The sequence below is a fragment of the Microcebus murinus genome, chromosome 10, assembly GCF_040939455.1.
Source record: "Microcebus murinus isolate Inina chromosome 10, M.murinus_Inina_mat1.0, whole genome shotgun sequence".
NCBI classification, from domain to species: domain Eukaryota; kingdom Metazoa; phylum Chordata; class Mammalia; order Primates; family Cheirogaleidae; genus Microcebus; species Microcebus murinus.
The window spans coordinates 23,272,197-23,290,522 of record NC_134113.1 but is presented as its reverse complement, the minus strand read 5'-3'; the positions used below and the strand labels follow the sequence as shown (position 1 = coordinate 23,290,522).

At 42.2% G+C, this 18,326-nt stretch overlaps 1 long non-coding RNA gene across 1 annotated transcript in view; it reads left to right on the top strand.

Moving 5' to 3' along the window:
• The window catches only part of LOC105877102 (uncharacterized), a 60,352-nt gene extending 45,463 nt beyond the window's left edge, over nucleotides 1–14,889 (top strand). Inside the window, exon 3 of the long non-coding RNA XR_001156749.2 lies at nucleotides 14,218–14,889. This is a non-coding gene — a long non-coding RNA (uncharacterized LOC105877102). The remainder of the gene's footprint in view (nucleotides 1–14,217) is intronic.
• Nucleotides 14,890–18,326: the final 3,437 nt, after the last annotated feature.

The following is an 18,326-nucleotide window of genomic DNA, read 5'->3' as shown; positions in this document are numbered from 1 at the left end:
CCTTATGGAAAATTAGGCCACTATCAGAGCAAAGGATTAAAGACTGGATTTCTCTTAAAGGCTAATTCTTATGTGTAAGAATCAGTAGATGTTTTGAGATTGTGGTCCTGATTGCCACATTTTCCTTAAAGAACACAAAAGATAAAAAGTGAGTAGGAAAAAATCTTAGATTTTTCTTTTCTTATTCTGTGATAAGTCTCCTATTAAGGGGTCTTCTAGCCCAACCTTATTTCAGAGTTGAAGCAGCTGAGGACAGTCAGGTTGGGTGACTTGTTCAGTTAGAGGCAGAGATAGACTAGTTTGGATCCTTTGTTCTAAGAACCAGTCTCTCAACACAGTTTTATTTAGTTACTACCACGTGCCAGGTCCTCATGGAGCTTACATTCCACATGAAGGAGACAGACAATAAATAAGGAAATTATGTTATGTATCTCACACACACACACACACACACACACACACACACACACACACACACACATATTATGTTGTATTATACACAATGTGAAAAATTCTATGAAGAAAAATAAAGCGAGGCATTTGAAGTAGGGTGATCAGGGAAGTCCTCAGTGAGAAGGTGGTATTTGCACAAAGAAGGGGGTGAGGGAGGGAACCATGAGGATACACAGGGGAGAACATTCCAGGCTGAGGGACAGAAGGTACAAAGGCCCTGGGGTGGGGGATCCTGGTGTGTTTGACAAACAGTGGGAAGCCCATGTGGCTGCAGTGAAGAGTAGAGTAGTAGGCGGTGACATAAGGTAAGTATGGGGACAGGTACAGATCATAGAGAACCTTGCGGGCCATGTAGGGCTTTGTGATTGAGGTAGGAACTGCTGGAAGGTTTTTAGTGACATCATCTGTTTTATATTTTAAGAGGATTACCTTAGGTCAGTTCACTTTGATTATCAAACAATTTGGGATATTTATTATAGGTAGAGCATCCTTAATCCAAAAATCCAAAATATGAAATGCTTTAATGAGCATTTTCCTTGAATATCATGTTAGTGCTCAAAAAGTTTCAGATTTTGGAGCATTTTGGAGTTTGGAATTTTCGATTAGGATGCCAAACTAGTAAGTATATAAGGCCAGGATTCCAAAATCCTAAAAAATTCAAAATCCAAAACACTTCTGGTCCCAAGCATTTCAAGTAAGGAATACTCAACCTGTGTTTTCTAGGCATCATGTCAGGCACTGGGGATCCAGAATTGTATAAAAGCCAGTTCCTCCCCATGAGGAGCTCGATATTATAGAAGAGACAACTATAAAAAATACTAAGAACACTATCATGTGTTGTGGCAAGCGCAGTAGAAATATGTTCAAGGTACATACAGATGCAGACCCAAAAAGGAAGGGCAGGCAGGAAGGGCTTCTTTGAGGAGCTGTAGAAGAGCAAGATTTGTAGGGCAGAGTAAGCTACTGACTAGCTCAATTCTGTTTTACTCTTGGTGCTGCAGTAGGTTCAAAGTACTGAAACAAGAACCCCCAGTTTTCTCCACCGTGCCCTCAGGCCAGTCCAGCAGTGCTTGTGGGTTAAGGTCTGTCTTAGGGGAAGAGGTCCAGGCAGAGCGAACAGCCAAGTGTAAAGACCTTAAAATATAAACTTGATTTGTGTGTTGGGGAACATCAGCAGGCTAGAGAGCTGGACCACAGAGGCAAAGGGAGAATATCGAGCCAGCCAGCCAGATGCCTTATAGCCATGGAAAGTATTTTGCGGCCATACGATTTCATCTGGAGTTCTTCCTTATGCCAAAGTGGTATATTTTGGGGAGGTGTATTCTGCTAACTTTCGAGTATCTACCTAATAGGATTGCTATGAGGAATATGTAAGCTAATGTATGCAAATTGCTTAGCACAGTGGCTAGCACACAGTAAATGCTAACTAAGTGTATGCTATTATTATTACTACCCTCTGGAAAAAGCAGTGCCCATGCCTGCAAAGAACTTTGACAGAGGCATTATGTATATAAGAAGACAGTCACCATAAAAGTGACCATGTGGCTCAGGCACAGGGCTCTTTCCTGTGTGAGCCCTCGGATTCTTACAGAACTCAGTGAAGGGATGTGACCAACAGCACCTGGGATTGGATTCCTCACCAACACTGGCAAAAACAGGCTGAGGCAGTTTTAATTTGATCTAGAAAAATAAAGAAATGTGATGTTTCTCAAGTGTCTCATGAAGCAAATTCTTGTTATGTGTGCTTAGGGAACTATAAGGGGCTATAAATCGCTGAAAGATAGGTTCTGAGGTGAGGATAGGTGGCTAGAAATGATGAAAAGGTGAGTGGATCAAATCAAGATGGACTTTAAATGCCCTTCTAATGACCTTGGCCTTTGTTCTGTAGATGCTGGGGAGCCAGAGGAGGCTTTTTAAGCAGGCTCAACATAATCCAATTTAGATCTTTAATAATTGTTGGCAGTAGGAGCATAGATGTAAAATCATGAAAACTAGAGAGAAAAAGTGATCAGTTAAAAGGCTGCTGCAACAATTCTGAGGGGAAAGCATTGGGGCCCAGATTAAGATATTGACAGCAGGGATGAAGGAGAGACAATGGGTTGGAGACATATTTAGAGGACTTGAACATGAGATTGCAGACAGGGAAGTTAGACTTCTGGCTTTGGGTATGAGTAGTGCAGGAAGAAGATAGGTTTGGGGATGACAGTGAATTCAGTTTGGCTTCTGTTAAGCTTGGGATGCCTGTGTCTAAATGGAGGTGTCAAACTGGGCTGGGCGAGAGGTTTAGGAGTCACAGGATGGAAGTGATAGAGAGGGAGTAGAATTGCATAAGGTAGGAAAGTAAAGTGAGGAGAGAAAGGGCCAAGGGCAAAGGCTGTGGTGAGGATCACTGAGAACAAAGGCTAGACTGACAGGGAGAGAGTAGTGGCCAAAGAACTAGGGAGGGGGTTTCTGGGATGCCCCATGATCACTTTCAGAGATTTCAAGAACCCAAGACTGGAGGAAGGGCAAGATGGCTGATGAGAGAAACCACCAGCCAGAGTGTCTCTGCAAGAAACACAGATTTTTTAGAAGAAAGTACAAAAAAATAAAATAAACAGGCAGAAAAACACAGATCAGATGACGGTCGGAAGGAAGGGTACCTGAAAATACAGGAGACTCCATAGGAAGAAATTGCAAAGGAGAATGGAAGGAGAAAGGCCCCCGAGAGGCTTGGAGACCAGCAACGAGGGTAGGTGGATCGGTTAACTTTCCCCTCCCTTGTATGTAGGACTGCTGGTGGGCTCCTGAGTGGTTGGAGAGACCTGCCAACACCACCACAGAGACGGCTCCTGCCAGTGAGTGATGAGCCTCTTGTGGACAGGGCACCAGACTCCCAGATCCCTCAGGGTACCTCCCGGCCACAGACTGGAGCCGCTCCACAGGCGCCATATTGCTTCATTCTCCCCACCGCCTTCCCTACTCATGGCTGCTGAGAGAGACAATTTAGCCACCACCTGAAGGCATCTGCAGGGAACAGGACCTTTCCTTTCAGTGCCCTACAGCAGACTAAGGGATATCCAGACTGTGAGCTCCCTACCCGCCAGCCCTCCCAGGTGCTGCTTCCCTGGTGACTCCAGGAGAGCGGGGCAGATCCTGAGGTGGAGAGGCATTGGTCCAGCTTGGGCACCCCATGGGTGACTTGAGACCAGCACTCCTCTCCCGGGCAGGGTTGGAGATTGATCTCCAGGGCCCAGGGGACAGGCCTGCAGACCTGAACCGGTGCACCCAGGTCTCAATCTCATTGGCCTGGGACACAGAAAGGCCATTTGTGAATGAGCCTACTGAGGTGTGTATGCCTTCAGGGGTGGATCAGCATGCTTGAGGGGCAACCCTCCTCCAGGGCTGTGCTCCCAGCTCAGGCTGCAATCCTGGGCAGGGACCCTCCCATCCGGCATCACAGCCAGAGAAGACCCACTGGCTTGAGGTCCTGCCTGCTGGCAGAGGCCAGGAGAAATGATGGACTAGGGCAAGGTGGAAGGGAGGGAGGCTTGCTTCAGACCGTGGGTCTCAGATGGCCCCCTCTACAAAGGCAGACTTTTCCACTGAGTGGGGCCATTTCAGCTCCTTTCTGGAAGCTTTGCTAGAAGCAGAGAACAGAACTTTAATCCTGGCTAACAGCATTTGTGGTGCTTGAGGGCAGGTTCACCCAGCCCAGCTCCACCCAGACTCACTCCTACCTGTGAGAATGAGGACACACTTGGAAGTCCCAGGGCCCCCGCCCACCACTTGTGGCACTAGAGTGCCTCTCCAGGGGAACAAAAGCTGATTACAGGACCCCAAAACAACACTGCAGCCTACTCCTCCCAGCAAGTGCCACCTACTGACGGGGAGGTCATTCTGCACAACTTTAAGTGCATCTGCTGACTCATCAAACAGGGTGTGGACAAATCTCACTCATAAACACCACCTATTGGCTCATAGACTAAACAGGGCATGTCATTATTCAAACAAAAACCTAAAGGTAAGAAGCAACAGCTGATCCAGATGGGAAGGAATCAGCGAAAGAACTCTGGAAGTATGAAGAATCAAATAGAAAGCACACACCCAAAGAGGAACACAAGCTCTCTAACAATGGATATCAACCAAATTCAGAATACTAAAATGACAGAAGAATTTTGAAATAGATGTAAGAAAACTCAATGCTATGCAAGAAGAAATGGATAACCAACACAAAGAAACCACACACACAAATCCAGGCATAGATGAAAAATTCACTAAAGAAATTGAAATATTAAAGAAAAGTCAAACCAAACTTCTGTAAATGAAGAATTTATTCAAAGAATTACAAAACACAGTGGAAAACCTCAAGAACAGGGTAGATCAAACAGAAGACAGAATCTCAGGGATTGAAGATAGCACCTTTCAATTAAATACGTCAGTCACAGGGATAAAGTAGAGAAATAAGAGAAAAGAGCAAAGCTTACAAGAAATGTGGGATTATGTGGAAGATTAATATGGAAGATTAATAAAACAAAAAGTTGGTTCTTCGAAAAAATTAAATCGACACGCCTCTGGCTAGATTAATAAGAAGCAGAAAAGAAAGAATTCTAATAAGGCCCATCAGGAATGAAAAAGGAAAAATTACAACTGATGCCATGGAAATACAAAATATCATCTATGAATATTATAAAAACCTTTTTAAGACCAAATCTCATCACCAAAATTATTATGATGTCAATAGAATTGCTCTTACATGCAAGGAAAATTTTTTTTTTGGTGTGTGTGAATTTTTAAGTCTTCCAAAATGGTGAGAGATAGGACTGGAGAGCTTGGAGAGGGAGAAGTCGGGCCAGAGTGAGCTGGGCCATACTTGTGTGTGGAGGAGTTTAGACTTTATTTTGAAGGATATGTGCAGCTGTCAAGAGCTTTTGGCAGGAGTTTGGTGATGAGATTTGGTCTTAAAATGTCTGGTTAGAGTGTAGAGGTTGCATATGAGAGGATTGGGGGAAGGCAGATGGGAGATCAGTAGAGAGGACGTGGACATAACATAGGTGAGAAATGACAGTGGCCTTCACCCAAGGTAGTGAGGTGGCAGTGATACAGGAAGAGGCCAAGAACTGCTGGGGCGTGGTAAATGGATGTAGAGGTTGAGGAAGGGGATGTTACCTAAAATTATTCTTATGATTTAGGCTTTGACAACTGGGCAGATGGTAATGTCCTTTATGAGATAGGGCATTAAAAAAAAACAAAACAATACAAATGAAAGCAGTAGTGGTGGTAGTAGTAAGAGGGATGGAGGTTTTTTGAACTGTTAGTGAGTTCCAGGCTGTGTGCTAAATGCTCTAATAGACTATCCCATTCAATATTGGCAACAGTGCAATATGGTAGTTACAAGTGGTAACTATGGTAGTTATAAGTGCATTTTACAGAGGAGGAAACCCAGGCTCCGAAAGGTTAAGGAACTTGCTGGTGGTCACGCTTCTAGGAATTAGTGAAACAATAGTTTGGAATTAGATGGATCTGGACTCAAATTCTGGATCCCTCAGTTGTGGGAACTTAGGCATGTCAGTTAACTGGTCTATGACCGAGGTGAGACTTACTGTGTAAGATTCAATGAGATGGCGATACAGGAGGTCTTGGCACAGTGCCTGGTGAGTGGTCAACACAGCGGGCAGTAACTCTCACTGGCAAGCTGTTCTCCAGTCAGTACCACAAACCTATAAGCCAGGAGTTAGAAATATTCTCATTTGACAGACTTGCAAAGCAAAGCCCAAAAAGGATAATTTATTTATTCATTGCAGTGTCCAGAAGCTAAATATGTTTTTCTTATTTCCAAGTCCATCTTCTTTTTGCTACACCAGGCTGTCTTTCATTTGCTTGGGAGTAAAATGATCAACTGATCAGCTTTTTGATGTCTTGAAAAGTTATTAGCCTCCAGTGAAGCTAGAAACTATGGGGGCTCCCGAGGTAATTCTGGCATTGGTGGCTGTGTCGTAAATTGCATCTTGAGGGTTCTAAGCTCTTAGTCTTTTCTCATTAGGAGATGTGATAGATTAGCTCTCCAGGTGGTTTTCATATTCCATTGGTGTTAAGATCCACTGTCCTAGAGAAACACTAGCACCTCCAGGGTAGTACTGTTTGTAATAGCAAAAAACTGGTGGGGGGAACCCCCCAAAACTCAAATGTTCCTTGACAGAAGACAGATTAAGAAAGTGTGCAGTATATAGTTCCTCAGTGGAATTTAAGCATGAGGAAGATAGAGATTGTGTCTGTTTTTTTCACTGCTATATCCCAGCACCTACATTACAGGGGTCCTCAAACTTTTAAAACAGGGGGCCAGTTCACTGTCCCTCAGACCGTTGGAGGGCCGGACTATAGTTTAAAAATAACTATGAACAAATTCCTATGCACGCTGCACATATCTTATTTTGAAGCAAAAAAAAAAAAATGGGCAAAAACACCAGCATGTGGCCCGCAGGCCATAGTTTGAGGATGCCTGACCTAATACAATGCCCAGTAGACATTCACATAAGCACTCAACTATTCTTCTAGCAATGAACATGGTATATTGACATCATCCATTCTGTGGGACATCTGACAGTGGTGGATGATGAATGCATGACAGCTACATGCATCGACAGGGCTGGATCTCAGAAACATGAGTGTAATACATGAGGCAAAAGAATAGCTGTGGTACGATGTCACTTCTTAAAGCCCAAAATTAAGCAAAACCAAATAGCAGAATGATTAGGTATATAGCCAGTGTGATGCAGCTGTACATAAACACAAGAGAAGGATGAAGAACTGAGATTTGGGATTGTAGCTGTGGCAGTAGAGGGGTGGGGGCCTGAATGTGACTCTGGGAGAGGAACATAGAAATGTGTTTTAGAAATGTTCTCTTCCTTAAGTTGGGCAAGAAGGTTCAGAGAAATTTGTTTTATTTTGCTTCAAGACTTACATGTATTGATTGGCTGTACAAATATTGTTTTTTTAAAAAAAGTACTGATGGTAGGTTGATCAAAGAAAAGCAGGTAACTAACAGAAGGATGGTGTACCAGAGATGGAACTTGTGGGCTTGGTTTGGCTTTCTTCACGGTTTAGCAGGGGCTCCCTCTGTGGGAGGCTACAAGAAACTCCCAGAGTCCCCACTGAGGTAGCCTTCATAGGATGGCAAGTGCATGCAGGCTCCTTGGACTTGTTGAGGAGCAGCCATAAGGTGAGGGACTAGCCTACCTCCTGGGAGGGAGAACAGCCAGGAACCTTGGGGAAGGCTTGGCAAAGGAGCTGACCACAGGCCTGGTGCTGACCTAGGTTTTCTCGGTTGCTGCTGCACACTGCCTGGGATTTTGTCCTGGGTCCTAGCCTTGACCCGCCCTCTAATTTGCCATGTGAACTCGGTAGACACCATCTCTCTGGGCAGTCATCTTCAACCTGTGTTGCTGTCACCACTGATATTCCATGATGATTCTGTTGGGTCGCTTAGGAAGGGAAGGGCTGCAGTTGAAAACGAGGTCCCAGCCTTGCCACTCGCAATCAGCACAGCCATTTCTATGGATTTTATATGGTTATTCCTATTTACGATTTCATTTCAGAGGAAGGTTCTGCTGCTGAAACAAAAAGCAATGAAAACCCAAACAATTAAAAGTGTGAAAACCACTAATCTAGATCAGTGTTTCTCAAACATACCTCTATATCCAATTACCCTGACAAATTATTTAGAAAAAAAAAAAAGAAAACCCAGATTCCCTAGAACTTACCCTTGATTTACTGAATCAGTATTCCTAAGAGGAGGGTCTCTAGGGGCTTTTATAACAAGCTCCTGGCGTGGGTCTCATAGGAACAGCACATCTCTGGTCCACAGACTGGTTTTTGGAAACTAGAGCCGTGAAGGAACTTTGGTTTTCTCTTCCAAGCAATAACATACCACGAATCTGTGTTTATATTCCTCCTGTGTATAACACCTTCTGTTCCATTTGTTTATTTTTTCCCATTCCTATAAAAACAACAGCTTCTAAGAACCAAAATATCAAAATGAAGCTGCCATCCTATTTCTATTATTTTACCATGTACAAAATTTAGGCTTGTTTTTCTGGTTTTTGTTTCTCTCCCCCACCCTCAATATTGTGTGCAAAATTAGGCTTTTTGTTTTTCTACACTGCCTACAGTGGTAGCTCCCACATGCTTTGGAAATCATGCCAATCAAGTTTGAATAGATACTAAGGGAGCCCAGGGAGTAATTTCCCCTTGCATCGTTTGGGCGACAAAATATTTCCAAACTGTGCTCTGACACTGACTTTGAATTATTTCTCCCTTCCTGTCTGGCCCCACCTCCTGAAAACATATAAGCATGGCTGATTGAATAGCCCACTGGAGAGAGTTAAAGATAAGGCTGGGAACACCTGCTCTTGAAATAGTGTGTGTGGTTAGTACCCTTTAACAAAGAAATATGATTCTCAGAAAGGCCAGTGAAGGGCAGAGGGAAGAATTGAGGGAATATGTGGGCTAAAACATGAGGTCAAATTAAGAAGATTAAGACTTTGAGCCCACAGAGATGAAGGCTGCACGGGGAGATGATCAAAGGCAACGAAGCCACAAAGGGCATCAATATGTTTGTGTTCACCAAATTCCAAAGCATGAGAATAAGCAGAGAGGACTCTTTGAAGCCTGAAAGCAGAGAAATTTAGAGAAAAAAATAGAAGAAAAAAACCCCATTAGTTTACACAGTGAGTCATAAACTTTTGGAACAAGTCACTCCCAAGATATGGTCTGGGTTGAAAATAATAAAGGTTCAAAGAAGGTGTATTTATGAGTGGCAGAGGCATAATGGTTTCGGGAGAGTGAATTACACTGTCCTATGGCACCTCTCTGGCCTTTTGTGTTTAGCCACGTCAAGACAGAATGCTAAGCTATATTTTCTCTACAGATGATTTAATATGACAAAATTTATGTCCTTAAGGGAAAAACACCTTATTCAGTCAAGTGCCTTAAAAATCTTAAATAAGGAACACAATTTGCTCATTCTGTAGGGATGTCTTTTTTAAAGAAAACTCTCCACCTCTTCTAGAAGGCCCAGAGTTTGTCAGTTGCTGGGAGCTGTTTTCATGAACACAGTGAGGCTGGGGTGGGATTGAACCAACAGTAATGGCGGATGCGCCATGTAACTTCTAAACAGATTAAGAGGGTCAGAGGGGGACAAGACAGGCAGGGACTTCCACAGGTTCCATGGTGTACCCCGTGAGGCCCATATCAGTGAGAAAGCCATGTGAACAACCCCTTGTGCCATGCATGGGATGCCTTCCTGGGCAGGTGTGGCCTTCACACCTTCTCATCCCTCTTCAGTTATGCAAGGGCTGACCCTGGAACCTTGTATCCTGGGATGTGAAACCAGCCATAGAAAGAGGTAGGAATAAGAAGAGATATACTAGCAGCCAAGGTTACCTTTCCTTTAACTCTTTCTTGGATTCCAGTGAAATATATCCTGAAAAAATTATTCTACTAAAAGTACATTAAACAGCAGGACTAAAAGTTGATTCTTTCTCAGTTTATCAGAATTATACTGTATAAATGGCCGAGTCAAATAAGAAATTCGACAAGAAGCTTGTTCTGGTTATTTATTGTGCTATAAAAAACTACTCCTAATTTTAGTGTCTTAGAGGAACAACCATTGAATTAAGGCTCCTGGATTCTCTGAGTCAGTAATTTGGATGGTTAATCTCTCCTCCAGAATGAATGGGGACTCCACATGACTGAGGGCTGGGATCCTCTCGAGGATTCTTCACTCACATTTCTGGCACCTCAGTGGGAATGACTCAAAGGTTGGGCTCAATGGGACTGTCAACCAGGGTACCTGCACGTGGCTTCCTCATGTGGCTTGGGCTTTTCACAGCACAGTGGCTGGGTTCCAAGAGGGAGTATCTAGAGATAAAGCAAATGGAAGCCACATGACCTTTTCTGACATAGTCTGGTTTCAGAAATCATGAAGTAGTTCACTTTCCTGCATTTGTTTGGCATAAGTGAATCACTAAAGCCAGTCTGCATTCAAGAAAGGGGTATTATACTTCCCATATTGATGGGAAAGCTGTGTTACATTGCAGAGGAGCTTGTGGGGGAGTAGATATCATCATGGCTGTCTTGGAAAATGAAGTACAATCGACCACAAAGATGTATATGTATGTACATGTGTGGATATATAATCGCCTGTTTTTCCATGTTAAGATCTGAGAGAATTCTATTGGCATCCAGATGACAGGAAATATAGGATATATTCATTAGGGGATGGGAAGAAGGAAAGGGATTAAGAGCAATATTTATCCATCAGAAGAGAGGAACTGAGTATAACTCTTTTCAGTGAAGAATGTGCAAACTGACAAAAACTAGTGTGGGACTTTCTGAAATTTGAGAGAAGGGAAACATTGCCTTCAAGATATAGATGGACTGTCTTTGAGAAATGACCCACTAAAGGATGCAGAGGAATGTTTTTTGAAATCTTCTTTGGAAGGATGAAAGAACACAATAGACACTGCAGAAAGTAGTGTTGGTTTCCATGAAGAAAAAGTCAAGAGGCTCCTTTAGAAAGCAGAAGAAGTGATCAAAGACATAAGAATGATAATAGCAAAGCTAATCGATATGGAAGGCAGAGAATAGACAATGAAACCACATATCAGGGGCTTTTGAACATAAAGTCAGCAGAAACGGTATTAGAGTAATAATAAAAAATATAAAGAAGAAAACTTTCCCAAATGGAAGAAAGATGGAATCGGCATTTGATAGCATTTAGTAGTTCCCAGAGAAAACAGAGTTAAGACCTACTTTTAGATTCATCCTGGCCAAAAAAAGAAAAAAAAATGTTTGAACCTCATAAACAAAAGCATTGATGCTAAACCGTAAATCCCCAAAAGTTTTTATATACAACCCAAGCTGAATTTAGATTTCATCTCTACACTATTAAACATCAGATTAAAATAGGGCAATCTCAATAATATGAAGCAGTAGATAGTAATAAGGTTTTGAGGACAAAAAGTTTTGACCTAAGTATTCATCCAAGTTTTTATTAATGTGTGAAAGTAACAGAAAAGCATTCTCGTATATATAAGTATTCAGAAAAACTACCACACATGTAATAATTAATAATTAAATAGTAAATAATTAAAAGATAATTATGCTGATTTCTTTTGGAATGAGAAAATATACATTATAAGAAATTTAACACATTACCTGCCATGTGAGTTGTATTTAACTCACACTGGTTTTGAGCCCAGAGCCTCTGAAACATATGTAACACACATGTCTCTTCACCTTGGGAGCTGTGAGAACTGTTTTCAAGTTGCATGTAACTCACACACAGAAAACAATAAACAATAACACATTTTTCATTAAATTAGAAAGGATCATTTTTTTTCAAAGTTTTTATTCTATTTTTGTAATAAAATACCATGGCTCCAAGGGGGAAAAAAATTTCTAGTGTGGCAGTCAATGTGTTAATAATAATTATGTGAATTTCATATTTCATATTGGAGTAACAAGGCCTGACAAGTAATTAAGGGAAAGACAATGCTGATGTCCTCAACTTACATAGGGGAAAATGGCAAATGTATTATTTCCACTTCTAGAAAGCAGATTGAAGATCGGTAAGGCAGAATGGAGAAAACTTTGCCATAATATTTGCAGAAGAGGTTGCAGCTGAGAAAGGAAACAGCCTGCCTCGAATACTCCAGAAAGTCTTTAGACTTCAGCTCAGAGTCAGCAGATAAAACTGCGAGTGGGAATGAGAGTTTGCAGAAAGCAGAGACTTGAACGTTATATTTAAAGACCTGTATGTATAAAGACACATAGTTTGCTTCCTTTTTCAGAAAGTCTGTTGTGCCCCAGGCAAAAACAACAACAGCAACAAAACAAAAACTCAGAATGTTCTTTTCTCAAGAAACTGAACAAATATTTGGGAAGAGCTTGGGCTGTTAGCATGGGCGTTATCACCCCGGAGTAAAGCCCTTTGCATCCTGTCATTTAGAAAGCCCAAAGTACGCTGATGCTTGCTTCCTCACCCTGTTACCCACAAGAGAAGACTGGCAGTTGAAAACTTCTGTTCCTAGTCAGCCTTATATTTAAGGAAGTTTACCACATGGCAGATAAAGTGAAAGGCAATCATCAAAAACTGTCCTCTGAAGAAAGAGAAAATCATAAAAAACTGACCTCTGAAGAAAGAGAAAATTCAGGGAACTGAAGATAATTTAAAAACAATGACAATGCTACTGCTCTCAGGGAGATTTAAGAAGATATTAAGAAGATATTGAAAGCTATTGCCTCCACAAGAGGAGAACAAGATGCTATGGTAATGAAAAATATAAAGAACGAGGAAGAGCACTTGGAAATCAGAGAAGTGATGGTTCAAATAAAATATTCAACAGAATAATGGGGAGAAAAAGTTGACGAAATCTCTTGGAGGTAGCCCAACAAGAGAGGATAAGAGGAAAGAAAAAGTAGAAGTCAGTTAAGGAGAGGGCTTAAAAGTGTGCAGTGCATGGATTTAGCAAAAATGGAGCAATTGGTGGTGATCTTGCCAAAAATAGTTTCAGGGGAGCAATAGACTGAGTGGAACATAAATATCCAAATGACGTGATTCTATTCAGCTGGTTTAAGAAGATTGGCTCAGGGGTTTAAAGTTAGTGGAAAAGAGTCCTGTATCTCATTATAAATATATGATCCTAATTTATCCATAGTTTAATGGATTTGTGACTTTACAGTCTTGACTTCTTAATCCAAAACTACCTACTATGCATTAATAGTCACTTCTGGTTCTAGGTGGGAGGCAGTGACCCCAGGCCAGAAACGAGCTGGGTAAGGTTGTCCAGATGATTAATTTATTTTTCAGAAATCCAAGTTGCATGCTGTTATGGATCTTAATGGTACTGATTATGTTTAGTTGTAAGTTGGCAATCTCTACTACGAAAAGGACATATAGGTTATTTGATTAGTTTAACCGTTACCATACCATAAAATGGGGTATAATTTGTTATATAAGCAGTTAGAAAATTTTTCAGGGGAAGAGATTTTTTGTTTTCTGCACATAAATAAACTCAGATACCTATTAGAAAAAACAAGTGAAGAGCAGGTGGCAAGAAAAGTGATCCTTAAACCACATTTTTCAAAGGTTTCCGTGTAGTGTTCATTGCCACTAAAGTAGCACAACACCAGCATCAGGACCCTAAGAACAGTAGTAGCTTGCTATATTGATATTATTATTATTAGATTTGGAGGGGGGAAAAGGTTGCCTTCCAGGTAAGAACTGTCTTGGAGCTCATTGTTTAACTACAAATGAAGGGTTTCCAGCACTGCGGCACTCTTCAACAGGAGGCAAAATGATAACGGGTAATAGCTTTAAAAAGTCACTTTTTATATAGCATGTGAGCTTGAGACTTTCAGTCCTGCAAATTAAGTTAAAATGAATGGCTTCTGAACAGCACATTGGGTGACAGGAAGTTTATAAATGTTATGTCTCCTGAGATGTTCCGGTAATAGTAAGTTTGGGTAGAATAAGCTTTTTCTGTAACAGTCTCCTTAGAAAGACCAGCGGTCTCCAGAGAGACTGGTTAATAAGTCAGTTACCTGAGTGTTGAAAATGAAATAGAAAAGGTAAGGGGAGAGAAATGTTAATTTAGCCTATTCAGTGCTTCTCCTACTGGAGTGATGTTCAAGGCTGGCTACCCCACTGTCTGTGATTTGACTCTCATTTCCTTTGGCAGGATGGCCTTCCCTAACACAGAGTTTTGTGTTTTGGTCATGCAGAGCTGACACGGAGAAGACAGTGAATGTGAGATCGAGGATTGGTGCCGGCAGAGGGCTGGAAATGGTGTTAGGAGGGCGACCAGGTGTGCTGTCTGGTTGCACAGCCCCGCGTGTGGAAGATGGCGTCACACCGCGGACTTGGCTCGTTCTGCTGCTGCCTTTGCAGCTCTCCGCAGGAGGCGAGGTAATGGTAAGTGGTAGCTCTGTATGTCACTATCTGACAGTCATCCCAGCAAGAGCATTTTAATTTTCTCACGTAAAGGCGCTCTCGGAGGAAACACAATTAATTGGCTTCTGAAACGCCTTGACACTTTGAGATCACTGGACAAATGGTGCTATCGAAGTTTAAGGACAGAACGTGCTTAGGTGTGTGCAGGAAAGAGCATCTCCTTGAAAAAGGCACTGTTGCTTGCCATATGTTTTATTTTTTTCTCATCCTTGGGATGGGGTAAGTTTCTGAAGCAGCAGTGAGAGAGAGAGAGAGAGAAAGAGAGAAAGAGAGAGATTGAGGTCTCTTCAGAATTCACAGGCCACCAACCCAGCAGCAAGTCTCATGGTTTCATTTTATACACGTAATCCTACATATGTTTACACACAGTTTCTCCTATTTTCTGGTAGCCCTGGAAGTTAATAGTGTTGTTGTTAAATAAATGAATGTATAAATTTTAATGTGGAATGATTTTTTGAAAACGCAGTAATGTTTCCTCAGGAAAGCTTCATGAAGTATTCATTTTTCTATCACCACACTGTAAATCTATTTGCCAGTTATAATCATTTTAAGATTTAGTTTGTTTGCTCTTTGGTTATTATTTTGACTGTGAGGGCAAGAAGGGGAGAATGGCATGATTTTCTCATCTCCCTCCGTCCTCTGCTCCCACTGTCGTTGCCCCGGTTCAGCCTTGCATCCTTTCCTGCCTGGACTATTGCAGTAGCCTCCTTACTCCAACTTTGTCCCTCTGCATGTCCTCCATACAAACACAGCATGTCTGAAGGACATAGCTGATCATGTCAATTCCTCCTTTGATTTTCTTTGCTTAAAAGATACCATCCAAACCCCATGCGATGCCACTCGTAAATTGCCCCATTTCTGCCTCTCCGATCTGGTGATTCTCAACTAGGGTCAATTTTGCTCTTCAGTAGACATTTGACAAGGTCTACATATATTTTTGATTATCACTCTGGAATATGTGTGAGTATGTTACTGGCATCTAGTGGGTAGAGGCCAGGGATGCTGCTACAGCTCCTATAACGCACAGGACAACCTCTACGACAAAGAGTTACACAGTGCAAAATGTTTATTGTGCAGAGTTTGAGAAGCCCTGCTCTTCTCTAATCTGCTCATTTCTCCTGTGCAACCTGTTCTCTGGCCGTAGGAACTATCTGCCCCTTCACGAACATGCCTTGCAGCTATGCTTGTCTTTATCTTTGCATGTGCCGTTATCTCTGACTAGAATGCTGCCCTCCATTTCCACATTTGGTGATAAAGTGTTATCCTCCCTGGACTTTTGTGGTACCTTGGGCCTCTGTCTAATTTTTGCTTATCCTGCAATGCAACTGTTTTGTTTTGTTTTTGTCCCCTTCTCTCCTACGAGGCAGAGCTATTGATGGTCAGGGATCATGTCTGGCATCTTTCTATTCCCTCCATCTGGTACCAATCTTGGCACAGAGTAAATGTTTGGCATACCTGTTTGTTGGATATTTGTGTAGATGCATGGATGAATAGAATCTGTATTCAGATCAGATGATAGTCAGTAGTCTGATGCCGTTTATAATCCAGGCTACTAATATTCCAACTTGGAAATGAATTCCTCTTTTGGTTCATTCCTTTCAATGTCACCTTCTTGATTATTTTCTTTTGATTCCTACTTTGATTGCTGGTGTGTTGAATGTGGTGGGTGATCAGTAACTATTTCATAAAGGAGTGTTGGCCATAGGTCTAAGTTTAAACAGATTGTAGCATTGGATAACCTTAGAGTCCTTCTCCTTAGGAAAGCAGGAAGTGACTTTCTTTCCTTCAAAATCGATCTCCCTAAGCCACCTTTTCCCTACTCCCTTTCCCTCTACCCTAGTGGGAGCTCCCTACCCCCCCCCCCCCAATAGGGCTCGGCAAAAGCTGACAGTTGGGTGAAGAACTGAAGACTCCTGGAGCGAAAAGGCCTGGAAGCTTCCCACAGATGCAGCTGCCTTAATTCAGTTCACCCTGCTCAAGTTCAGAACATTAAATCCCATCCCTGCTGTGCCAGTCATGCCAGAGATTTATCTCTTCTTCAGGCTGCAGCCTCTTCCCTGGGTTCTGTTCCTTTCAATTATGAATGCTGGTTGGTTCACCCGGCTGCTACCTTAAATCCCAAGGTGAGCTGGTTTCTATCTTTAGCCTTCCTTTTTGTCACCTGGAAGAGAATGGTCTATCCACTTTCTTCAGAATGTCCTTTCTTCCTCTGGTCTGAGTGGATCACTGGGAGAAGTAACTCTCCCCAGGACTGTATCAGGGCGACTTCCCCACTCCCACCTCATTCCCTCGGTAGAGTCGGCTATTGACAGGCTCTAGCTTGGGATCCTTTTTCTTGTTCCCTGGCTCTTTCATTTTGTTACAGACTCTGGTCCTCATCTATTTGCAAGATAATTATTTTCTTTCTTATCAAGTCTCCAGTTATTCTCCCGGACTCTTTCTTGTTCTTTGCCCTCGTTTCTCTAAGGGTACCTATTAGCACTTACGTCCCTGCCCTCTGCATTTGCCATAGCCTTTTTAGGGGATGGCATTTTTTCACAGGCTTTTAACTTGAGACTTCTAACTATTGTGCGTTTGGAGTAGCAGATGCTTGGTGGTCTTAATCTCCCAGTTTTATTGTGTCTCGGAAATGAAGTTGGGGGGGCGGAGAAAAGGAGTATTTAAGGAAGAAAGAGGCAAGAGATCTTCATTTTGCTTTTATCAGAAAAGGGCAAGAGTCACTGTGACGGGGATCTTTTTCTATTAAACTCAGTTCCGAGTTTTGTAGAATTTCCTTTTCTTTCTTAGAGCCTTGATCTTTACTTCTACCCATAAGCAAAGTTTCAGGAATTTGTCTGTGGAATTTGAAAAGGCAAAAACCAACTTCGTGAAGGTTGCTATTGGAGCCTATTTGGTGCTGGGCCTGGCATGGTAAGGAACATACACCTTTTCTTAGGGGCAGCAAAGCCGGGAGAGTGGGTGCGTTCAAGACTGGTGTCCTCGGATCAGACACAAACTGAGGCAGGAAAAAGAAAGTTTTCAGCAGAGACTCCATTCAGGAAGTTACCACTCCCATAAATATAAAATAAAAACAAAAACAGACACCAAACAACCAAAACCTCCTCTTTTGTTTGTCACAGGCAGTCAGAAAATATAGAACAGCTCACTGAGAGCTGAGGAGACAGGCAATATGTAACAAAACATCTCGAACCAAGAGACAAACAATGTATTCCGGAAGTTTACACAGAAGGTAGACAGCCGGCGAGTTACAGAGGATATGGGACGGAAGCAAAGTGTCCTCGGCCATGTAATTGATAATGAGGGTGTGGAAAGTGAACTCTGAGGTGCCTTAGGAGAGATTTTTAACAAAAGGGCACTAGTGAGAGATGCAGCTACTCCACTGTGGACCAGGGTAGGGTAAGAATAGGGTGGTGAAGATGGAGGAAAAGGAGCAATTCGGAAAATACCAGAAGGATAGTCCCCTAACGTCAACAGCTGAGGGTTTTCAGCAATTATTGTATAAGAAAGAATAAGATATTGCTTTTAGAACTCTACTCTCATTGCGCTTGTTACTGTCACGAAGTCTCAAATTGACCTCACCTGGTCTTTATGCAGGTGGACAGCTGATCCTAGTTCAGCCAGGATTCTGATGACCAGAATGGAAGGATGGGTGAGCCACACCTCTTGCAGATTGTTGCCCCAACCCCACCCTCTGCCATAGGTTCTTTTGTATAAAGGGTAAACCTCCTCTGATCAGAACCCAATTCACCAGGATGTTTTTTAATACTCCTAGCTCCCACCCCTACTCATTGTGGTTTTGAAGATTTCGTTAAGTTTTATCAGAAAATGATCAAATATCGAGAAAATAGATGGTGGCAATAATGAGTACATGAAAGATCCT